This window comes from Camponotus vicinus, unplaced genomic scaffold (assembly GCF_025532165.1).
Source record: "Camponotus vicinus isolate PSW18456_S1 unplaced genomic scaffold, iyCamVici1.0 SCAF_8, whole genome shotgun sequence".
Lineage (NCBI taxonomy): Eukaryota > Metazoa > Arthropoda > Insecta > Hymenoptera > Formicidae > Camponotus > Camponotus vicinus.
Window position 1 is genome coordinate 3,275,752 of NW_028141980.1, and position 12,100 is coordinate 3,287,851.

General features: G+C 35.9%; 1 protein-coding gene and 1 non-coding gene across 4 annotated transcripts in view; both read right to left on the reverse strand.

The window, feature by feature from the left end:
* LOC145975617 (2-oxoadipate dehydrogenase complex component E1) overlaps nt 1–12,100 on the reverse strand; it is a 330,754-nt gene that overhangs the window by 231,856 nt on the left and 86,798 nt on the right. The gene's annotated exons all lie outside the window — the stretch shown is intronic.
* On the reverse strand, nt 1,907–1,980 carry Trnaa-agc (transfer RNA alanine (anticodon AGC)). Its single transcript has one exon. It is a non-coding gene; the product is annotated as a tRNA-Ala (tRNA).

A 12,100-nucleotide genomic window follows, 5' to 3' on the forward strand; every position in this document is an offset into this window, starting at 1 on the left:
TCGGAGGGTCTATTAAAATTGGCTTTGTGTTCTTTTAATCTAGTAGTGAGTTGTCTACTAGTCTGCCCTACGTACGAAGCTGTGCAATTTTTGCAACAAATTTCATAAACAACATTGGAATGATTCACTTTCGGCAAAGAATCTTTATATGTTTTTATAAATCGATTCAACTTATTTTTGACAACGAACGCCAAAGATTTATACAAGTTGACGGCGATATTTTTAAATTGTTTAGACACACTATTAGTGTAAGGGATAACAAAGAAGGAACGAAAGGAAGAGGGGGGAGAAGCAGGAGGAGAAAAATTACTGCTCACATACTTCTACTTCCTTGTGTCAAAAAAGTTCCTCTATTTTTTCATTTTCTACTTCCCCTCTCCCTCCTTCCGTCTCTCCATTGAAAATTTCCATCAATCCTAGTGCATTTGCTCTTCCTCCCTCTGACTCTTGTTTAAATTCAGTTAACAATAAGTGGTTTCTTAATCTTTCATCTTTAGATATTTCTAGAGATGCTCAATGTCTCTTGCAATTAGGGGAGAAATTTAGTCTACGGAGTAATAACAACTCTCATCACAATATATTCGAATTTATTAAATATATTGAATGCAATATCAAAAGATTAGATCCGGATGTCTCCCATTACATTAGAAATCATACCGTACATTGTTTAGATGAGTATCTTTCCGTTTCGCCCCTCCGAATTTGATCGACATATTCTTAAATTAACAAAGACCACTAAGACTTTTTTGGCTGACCATCCAGAATTGATTGTTACTAGAGCGGATAAGGGCAATGCCACTGTTATACTTGATAGAGATATTTATTTGTCGAAGATGAGCGATTTACTTGTTAGTGATACATAAACCTACATGATAGTTAAGAGTGATCCGACCAAAAAAATTTTTAATGACCTTAACACCCTTTTGAAGAGATAGAAACAAAAGAACTATATTTCTGCTGGTACTATGAGATCACTTTTAGTTAGCGATGGAGTGTTACCGCGAGCGTACGGTCTGCCGAAAATACATAAAGTTGACTGCCCATTAAGAATCATAGTCTCATCTATTAATAGTCCACTCCATAAGTTTGCGATTTTCCTCCATAATAGTTTACATGATAATTTACCACATTCCAAGAGTCACATAGCGAATAGCTTTGAATTAGTTAACAAGCTTAATAATCTATATGTTGAAGATCATTTTAAATTAATTTCGCTTGATGTGGTCTCTTTATTTACAAATGTTCCAATAGATCTAATAATTGGAGGGGTTGCCAAACGTTGGCATTTATTACAAGACAAAATTAAAATCCCGTATTTCGAATTTTTGATTGGCTTGAGATTAATTTTAAATTCCACCTATTTTAAATTTAATGGGACGGTGTACAAACAAACTTTCGGCACACCTATGGGGTCTCCCCTCTCCCCTATATGCGCAGATATTGTTTTACAAGACTTACACTTTCAATTCATTCCATGAGAGATTACAATTCACCATTGAGATTTCTGATAACATTTGTCTAAACTTTTTAGATGTGTCAATTATTATCAATAACAATTACATCGAATTTGACTGGTATAGGAAACCCACTTTTTCGGAGCGCTTCTTAAATTTCTCTTCTCAACATCCGTTATCACACAAAAAAGGTGTCATTATCGGGCTCACGGATAAAGTTTTTAAACATTAAATTTTAGATTCTTGATGTCGGCTCTCGAATATAAAATAAACTTGTGTGATATTAATATTCGGGTAATAAGAGCCTATCGCGGATGTAATTACGCGAAATTTTTCTTTGATACAATGATCAAGACTTTATTTGGAATAATCTCTTGGTTTGAGATTTAATTCCAACAAATTCCCCTCTAACCCCCCTAGATGGAAGTAGGCGAGAAAAATATCGGTCCGAAAGTCGCTGAATCGGGAATCGAACCCGAGTCTTTCGCTTGCTGAGCGACTGCTCTCACCACTGAGCTATTCAGACCCTTCGATCCGATACTTTTCTCTAAAATTTAATGTTTATTTACGCTTTAGGGTGAAAAAGAAGCATCTTTACATTTAGTGTTTATAGGCAATGAGAAAAGTATCGGATCGAAGGATCTGAATAGCTCAGTGGTGAGAGCAGTCGCCCGGCAAGCGAAAGACTCGGCTTCGATTGCCGATTCAGCGACTTTCGGACCGATATTTTTCTCGCCTACTTCCATCTAGGGGGGTTAGAGGGGAATTTGTTGGAATTAAATCTCAAACCAAGAGATTATTCCAAATAAAGTCTTGATCATTGTATCAAAGAAAAATTTCGCGCAATTACATCCGCGATAGGCTCTTATTACCCGAATATTAATATCACACAAATAAAGTTTTTAAGTTATCCCATTCCCGTTATCATGAAAAGAATTTTAATTTCATAATTGACACACTAGTTATAAATGGTTATCCTGTGGATTTTATTTTCACTACTATTTCACATAGAATTAAATCTCTCATCCATAGCAATATCGTCAATTCCTTTCCTCCTGCTTCTCCCCCCTCTTCCTCTCGTTCCTTCTTTGTTATCCCTTACATTAATAGTGTGTCTAAACAATTTAAAATATCGCCGTCAACTTGAGTAAATCTTTAGCATTCGTTGTCAAAAATAAGTTGAATCGATTCATAAAAACATATAAAGATCCTTTGCCGAAAGTGACTCATTCCAACGTTGTTTATGAAATTTGTTGCAAAAATTGCACAGCCTCGTACGTAGGGCAGACTAGTAGATAATTCACTACTAGAATTTAAAAGAACACAAAGCCAACATTAATAGGCCCTCCGAATCACTTTCAGTGATCTCTCAACACAGACTTGAGGGATGAATTCAAATGGGATGAGATAAAAATTTTAGATGAAGAACCTTCTTATTTAAAGAGAATTATTTCGGAAATGATTTACATTACAGGGCAAAAAAAATGGTTTGATTATTCAGAATGACACTATTACTTAGATAAATCCTATCTGCCTATCATTAAATCTTTTCCTATAGAGTAATAATAGGGCTAAGTGTTTCTCTCATTCTGTTCCTGTATTTCGGTTCCCCCCTTTTCCCTCCTTCCTTGTATGCCTACGCTTCTTTTCTCGCGGCTCAGTCTGTTGTGCCATTTCACCAGCGATACATCACTCGCAATTCGTTGATTGAATTTTCGGCGATATGTGCCTTCTCTTACTTGTGACGTCTTTTCTGCATAATTCATTGCATCTCTTGTTTGTATGTACACTGCGCTTTATTAATTTATATCAATTGCATTAATGATCTTTTTTTTTGCTTGCGTTGTTTGGTTGGTTTTTGTTTGTGGGAATGCGTGTTGCTCTGTCCTTTTTTATTTTTCAGATCTCGACTTTTCTTACTTTGGAACATATTAATAGTTTAAAAATAAGAAGTATACATTTATTTGCATTTTTGGTGGCATCGCTGCCTATTCGAACTTTCTTTGCTTGGCTTTTTCTAACAGACTACAACGATCATTTGTCATCGCTTTTATTCTGTACGGCTCCGATCTGCGTTTTGGAGCACAGGTGAGTAGCATGCAGCCATTGCCATTGCATGATACATTTTGCATTTGCGAAGCGTAATTTATGTTGTACATTTATTTCTGACTATAATATCAATCTTTAACTTTGTGCGGTACCGATTCGACGATTCTATATTTGACATTGTACTGAAATATGTTTTTGTATATTTTTAAACTGTGTTTTCTACGATTGGCATTGAAAAGGATCCAGAGAGGATCAAAACGTTTGCGTTTTTTCTGTATTGAATTTTTAAATCAAGCACCTATGTGAATTTTTAATACACAATTAATTATTCTTATTTGAAGTTTTCCAACGCCAGTGATTTTTATTTGCCTTTTGATTATTGTTTTATCATATTTAATATTATGAACAAAATCATCCCAGAATATCGAGGCTATGTACGTTGGGTTTATAACCGTTGGGATACGTATATTTATACACGGCGTGTATTCCCAGTCATTGATACATTTATCTACCCAACTATACTCGACTCCTTAATATCTACAAACAACATTGTTCTCATATTTAAATATTTGATTACAATATTCTCCAGTATGGCGTCTGATATATTGGTATTGCCAAACATTATCAGAGTCTATGAATCGAGTAATTTTACGTTCACTACCGAAATAAGAGTTTTCATCGATTGAGGCATGTGTCTTCCGAATTTCACAAAAACTTTTCCGTTGTACATGTGATCGGGCCATTCTGTATAACCATCTTCATACATCGTAACGTTGCTTACGCATACCTCATATGCCTAATTCTCAATCGCGCACATATTGTGTTATCGACATCTGTTTAATGTTCGATTTTTCCATCATACTATTATTGTCATCTTGAACAAGGATGATTATGCGTCTCCATTCCTCTATACGTGTTTTTAGATCCATTGTTGTAATATTATTTAATATACTATAGTCCACACATATGTATTGATAAAAAATTGTCGGTGGAGTTGTTGGTGGAGCCGTTTCGAATCAAAAAAATTCATGTTGATTTCTTCAGCAGTGAACCTTTCACACGCGCGATTGATGATTACGCGATTGATAATACTGATCGGAGTGGGACCCGTTTGACCACGTTAATATTGACCACGGTGATATTGACCACAGTCCCGATTGACCACAGTCCCGATTGACCACAGTCCCGATTGAATTCTCCCTGGTTGATCCTGCCAGTAGTCATATGCTTGTCTCAAAGATTAAGCCATGCATGTCTCAGTGCATGCCGAATTAAGGTGAAACCGCGAATGGCTCATTAAATCAGTTATGGTTCATTAGATTGTACCCACATTTACTTGGATAACTGTGGTAATTCTAGAGCTAATACATGCAAAACAGAGTCCCGACCAGTGATGGAAGGGACGCTTTTATTAGATCAAAACCAATCGGTGGCGGGCGGCTCGCCGTTCGTCCACCGTTTATTTTGGTGACTCTGAATAACTTTGTGCTGATCGCACGGTCCTAGCACCGGCGACGCATCTTTCAAATGTCTGCCTTATCAACTGTCGATGGTAGGTTCTGCGCCTACCATGGTTGTAACGGGTAACGGGGAATCAGGGTTCGATTCCGGAGAGGGAGCCTGAGAAACGGCTACCACATCCAAGGAAGGCAGCAGGCGCGCAAATTACCATATAACAAGAGTTTCAATATAATTCGAATGAGGATTCAAATATACAAATTAATGAATCACTTTTATATTTTGATGAGCGTAAGAAATCAGCGGAAATCAGATATGCCGCATTAATTGCCGAGAAAAATATTCCTTATCAAACGGCAAAAGAAATTCTTAATTTTTTCCAACATATAGGAAAAGATCCTAATGTGTTGAATAGTATGAGTATGGGCCGAACAAAATGTACAAATATTATTACAAACGTTGTATGCCCGGTTGAGACTAATCGTGTTGTCAATATTATTCAAAACACAAAATTTTCGATATTTATCGATGAAACATCTGATCTCTAATAATAAATGGATGACTTTTTTTGTCCGATACGTTGATCCGGAGACATTAGATGTTCGCTCGCAATTAGTTAAATTAATAAATATTGATGCCAAAGATTCAAGCGCAGAAAAGTTGTTCAATGCATTTAAAAGTGAAATGTGGAAATTACAGATACCATTTTTAAATATTGTTGCCCTATCATGCGACAATGCTTCCGTCATGACAGGGAAACATTTATCGTTTAAAAAAAAATTGGAAGAAATATACCCACATGTTTTAACATTTTCATGCGCGTGCCATTCCTCCGCATTAGCAGCGCATGCTGCTTGTTCCAAAATGCCTGCATATTGCGATGAATTTAAAAAAAAAATTGCAAAATATTTAAATAGCAGTCCAAAACGAACAGCTATTTTTCGCGAATTTTGTGAATGTTTCCAAGAAACAAATCACAAAATATTAAAATTATGTGACACACGCTGGCTTTCTCATTATTTATGCATCGAACGACTTCTTGAATCTTGGGATACAATTAAATATTTTCTTACTGAAATGGTTGCGTGAAAAAACAAATTCTGGAAAATATTTATTATCTATGACGAACAACATAGAGATAAAAGCTTATTTTCTTTTTTTAAAATATGTTTTAAATTTTTTTAACGCATTTAATGCATTCTTTCAAGCGTCAGAAACGAGAATCCATTTATTGCAGCCAAAATCTAAAAACTTTCTTTTCCAAATCTGTCGAAATTTTATAAAAGAAGAATATTTAAAACCATTTTCTTCAAATATTATATTCTCATTAAAAGAAAATCAAAAACCTATTAATGAAATTATTTTGGGACCAGATTGTGAGGAATATCTGAACGAATTAACGTTGAAAGATCACATAAACATAGTTAAAATTGTTCGAGAGAACTGTTTAACATTTTATGTGAGTGCTGCAGAAGAAATTTGTAAAAGGTTACCTATAAATAATGAATTTTTATTAAAGTTACAAGTTTTTCAACCATCTGTAAGTTTATTCGATAATAATAGACAAACATCATTTGATGATGTTTCTCTCGTAGCTAAAACTCTCGGCGGTTTTGATGAAGATGCTTTAAAAAAAGAATGGATTGCATTAGCATCAGACCTTACAGTGAAAGAAAAACAAAATTTTTCTAAATTAAATTTTGACAATATGTGGAAAGCAGTTTTACAACGTCGGCACACGAATAATGTTCCTAAATATTCCAATTTAACGAATATTATAAATACTATTCGAACGCTTCCGAATTCTAATGCCGATCCTGAGAGAATGTTTTCTCTTTTGAACAATTTAAAAACGAAAACACGTAATAGCTTTTCAACGGTTTCCGTTAATGCTATTTGTGTGTTTAAGTCTGCATTAAAAACTAGAGGAGAAACAGCTTTAAATATGCTCATTAATGAAGAGCATTTATCTCTTATGTCGGCGGATAAATTATATGCCGCTAATAAAAACAATTTAAATGTCCATGCGGATACTGACGTAGCAGGCCCTTCCTGCGATAAATAATTTTAAAATAAATTTTTATATACACTTAAAAAATAAGTGTGTAAAGATTTTTAAGTGTGTAAAAATTTTTATATACACTTAAGAAATAAGTGTGTAAAGATATATATACACACACACACACACACACACACACACACACACACACATATATATATGTATGTATGTATGTATGTATGTAAGGAAATGTGAAATAATCTTTTGACCTTTTATCAATTAGAAAATTGATTATATTTTATTATTTTATTATAATTTTATTTTTTATTTTTATTTATTATTTATCATTATTTTATTATTTTATTTTAATTTTATTTTTATTATTGTTCATTTGTTAAATTTTTTACATTTCCTTTTTAACGGAAGAGACCACCACCTTCTCGCGGTTTCCGTTGAGCAACAAGATGTACGTCATACATTAATACAAAATAATAATAACAAAATACAATTCTATTAAAATAAATTTAAATATTATTTTATTACAATTATTTTTTTAAAGAAATTTTTTTTAAATAAAAAAGCGTACATATTGGCCAAGAGTGGAGAAATTTAGATAAAAATTGAGATAAAAATATGTTAGATAAAAATTTAGATAAAAATATGTAAAATTTGTTTTTGTATATGTTATATTCTCTTTTTTAAACAACATATAAACTTTTATAAAAAAAAATCAATAGGAAAATATTATGTGTGATAAGTATCGCTGCGATACTTGCAACGATGCAACTTGCATCGCCAACTCGCCAGCTCGAGATTTCGAGGATCACATAGCTATTGTATTCAGAGAGATAGATAAGATACAATAGACCTCTCAGGAGAGAAGGGGACAAAAGCTAATCTATCCGTCTTCCTCTGTAAACCGAAGATGACCGAACGTCGAGCGTACACGGATGAGAGCTTATGCCTTAGTGCGCGAAAGTGGTGGGGATACAAATCGTGCCGCCGCTGGACGCAGCGTGTGCAATCTGGTAGCCTTGCAGCCGCTACGACTTTTTGGGCGGCAATAAAGGCAAAGACAAAACTCAGCATGGGGATGAAAAAGCCGTCGACGACAAAGAGGACAAAAAAACGAATACTTCGAATGGCGAAACGCGGTGTTTTACCACTTTTACTGTGGTTGGGAGTTGTCGGTTCTTTGGCAGGCAGTGCGGCGGGAATCGGAAAGGCGGTAAACGATAAAAAGGCGGCGTAACGTCAGCTGGAAGAGATGCAGCGTCACAATCGCGCTATGAAAGGTCACGGACTTTATCTCGCTCCGTGCAAGCGTGGACAGGGATTCTCAACGAAGTCTAAGAGAAAAAAAACGCCGAAAAAACATTAAAAATGCCTATGGGTGTGACAACTAACGTGCAATTGGAACAATTGGCGAAACGTATGTGCATACCTTTCTTTAGAAGTGTTTTCATGCGCAATAATTTACCGATAAGCGGTGTACGACGAAACGAGAGCGGTATCGTCAATTTGGATGACATTGATGGTCCCGGTATTCATTGGATAGCGTACGCAAAGAAGGGAGATCATGTCGTATATTTCGATAGTTTTGGAAATCTTCGACCACCCAAGGAAATTGTGCGATATTTCGAACGAGTGAAAATTGAATACAATTACACATCTTATCAAAATTATAATCAGAATATTTGTGGACAGTTGTGTTTAAAATTTCTTCAAACAGTCAACGATCAATTTAAAGCTTGACAATCCATCGTCACGACTCAGTATTCGTTCGACATGTCACTGACACTTACGTTGACTGGCAGAAGCAGCGTTCTCGCTGTAAGCTATTTTCCTGCTATAGATTTGACCGATACCGATTACGAACTCGGATTAATGGATTTTGAAACTTATCATACGATTCCGAACGTAAATTTTTCAAATAAATTTTACTTTGACAACGATGACAAAGAAATTGCGATTCCCGAAGGATCGTACGAATTGCACGCTATAAATGACTATCTAAAACGCGCAATTTTGCAAGATGAACGCCTTTCCACAGATGTTGAAAACGATTATAATGAGGAATATCCAATAGCGCTCCGCGCCAATCATAGTACGCTAAAGAATGAAATCAAATGCGCCTACAGAATAAACTTTACCAAACCCGAGAATGTAGGATCCTTGCTTGGATTCTCGTCGAATCGTGTATTGCAACTTCGTAAGTGGTACGAATCGGACGAGCCGGTTAATATTATAAACGTAAATATTATTCGTATAGAATATAACGTGACTACTGGTGCGTACAGCAATGGCATGCGCGTACACACGATACATGAATTTTCACCGAGCGTACCACCAAGATATAAGATATCGGAAACGCCGGCACAGATCATTTACCTGCCGATCATCGTACGGAGCATTACGGATTTAACGATACGTATTATGGATCAAAGAGGTCGATTGCTCAATTTTCGAGGAGAGGAAATTACCGTAAAATTGCATATATGGCGGCGACAAACATAGTATGCTTGTGCTGAACGAAACGAAGCACGCGAGAGACAATACTATTGCGGTAAGGCGAGCGGTATCGGGTGACAATAATAAGATAGCTGTTAAAAAGAAGCTGAGCGCGTTGAATCGTGAATTTTTAAAATCATTGGGATTCATCGTACAAAAAGAATGATTGATATTTTGAATATCGGAAGTGAGCCAATCTTCGACGATCACATCGTTAAGATTGAGACTCATAAGTACAATCCGTACGCCAATACGACGCTTAGATACAGTTACGAATACCTATACAACATCAGGATTTGTACACGTTACCGTGCTTTCTTTACATCGAGGGAAAGTTGAATGTATGTAAAGCGAATGACGAAATGAAGGTTCTATTGGGAAACAATTGCGTTGCATTCATGTTTGATGAGCTTCGACACGAACTCGACGAAGTAGAGATTAATTGCAACAGAAATGTTGGAATAACTTCGACGCTCAAAAATTATGTCTCTCTAACGCACCAGAAAATTATAAACTTGAAGAACGCTGCGTGGAATTTGAGGTACAACGGTGACAAAAATTATTTTAACTATTGCGTGCCGCTCAACATGTTGCTGGGATTTTGCGAAGATTATAAACGCGTTGTGATTAACGCTCGTCACGAATTGATTCTGATACGTTCGCGCAACGATAATAATTGTCTATTCGGACATCCATCGTCGGAAGCTGAGATTGAATTATTCAAGATACAGCGTATGCGTTATGTAATATTGAACGAGATTAATAAATTGTCAATATTACGAATGTTGGAAAGCGGACGATACTTGAACATGAGTTTCCGATCTTGGGATCTATACGAATTTCCTCTGCTACATAGCACGATTAAGCATTTGTGGAAAGCCGTGAAAGCCGCCTCCCAGCTAGAGAAACCACGATACGTGATCTTTGCACTGCAAACTGGTAAAAAGAATTCAGTGTCACAAGATGTTACATTATTCGATGACTGCAAATTGACCAATGTTAAACTCTATTTAAACTCGGAATTTTATCCCTACGATGATTTAAATTTAGATTTTGAAAAAAATAGATTCGCCGTCTTATTCCTATTGTACTCTCGTTTTCGCAAATCTTATTACGCAGCGCCACGCTATTAACCATTTCAAAGTTTCTACATTGCGATCCTCTCGTGGTCATTGATTGCTCGCGACAAAACGAGCCTGTTAAAATTGCCATGGACGTGAGAATAGAGTTTGAATGCAAGGAAAATATACCGGCAAATACTACCGCCTATTGTCTCATCTTGCACGATCGGGTTGTCGAATTATAATCCATTGACCAATGTAGTCCGCAAAATTACATAAGTCAGCAAATATCCCCTCCGATGCATATGAAGAAAAATATAAAAAATTGAGTTGTTTGACGATCGACACCAGTCTGCGATCGGATCTTGTTATCATGGCTTTGCTAACGTTTGTGGATCTACAAGGATTTATTAGCGGGAGAAATTTTGTCGTGAAGGAAGCTGCTGTTCTGAGAAAAGGATCCGTACTTTCTCATTACATTTTTACATGTCCCATACCATGGCAGACGCTCACAAAATCTGAGAGATGCCAAGCTTTATGGCTGATTAAAAATCACCACGGATTGTCGTGGGAAGATGGACACGTTTCATATTGGAAATCTAAACGTTTAATTACAACGGCAGTAATGAGTGCTACGGAGGAGGATGATGCGTCACCTCTCGTATACGTTAAAGAGCACGAAAAACGGCAATGGCTGGCCGATATATTGAGCGATGATGCGAGAAACGATGTAATTATCGAAACTTTGGATGCAGACTATGAAGATGTATCATCTTTAAATAAGACTTTGAATAAAACTTAGATATTAAGAATACTATGCGTTGTGAAAATCATGTAAAAAATTGCGCTTTACAAAATGTATTTAAAATTTATAATTGGTGGTTGAAACATCATGATAATGATTCATCGAATCCATATTCATAATAAATTGATGATGCAATATACTTTTATCGTCTTTCTTATTCTCTCCTTTCTTTCCTTTTCCTTATCTATGCATGTGGGCAGTATCGTGTTTCCGTACGTGACACAGCTGCCACAGATATTGTATTTCGATACATGGTGATACATTGCGGTGCATTGTAATACATTTAAATATTTGTTTGAATTAAATACAGTTTTGTGTTTGATAGCCGTTGATTTCCGTTGATTTTTGTTCGATAGCCGTTCGACGGTCATTCAATTGCCGTTCGATAACCGTTCGACGGTCGTTCAATGCCGTTAGATTGTCGTTCGACGATCGTTCGATAGTGATTCGATCAGGGTTGACACATTATATTATAGCGTTACATTAATATTATATCATGCTAAATTGCATGGGAATATGCATACTTTTGTCTTACGACGCATTTTTGGAAAAATGATAATTATACGTCCCTATTCTAAAGTTTCGTACCGAGACGATTGTTCACCCGTTATCTCCTCACAAAGTCGCGATATGATATTAATATTATATTATACCATGCTGAGTTGCATGGGAACGTGTATACTTTTGTCTTACAACGCGTTTTTGGTATGGTGATAATGCTACATCACTACTATCAAATCTCGTACCGAGACCTTCGTTGTCT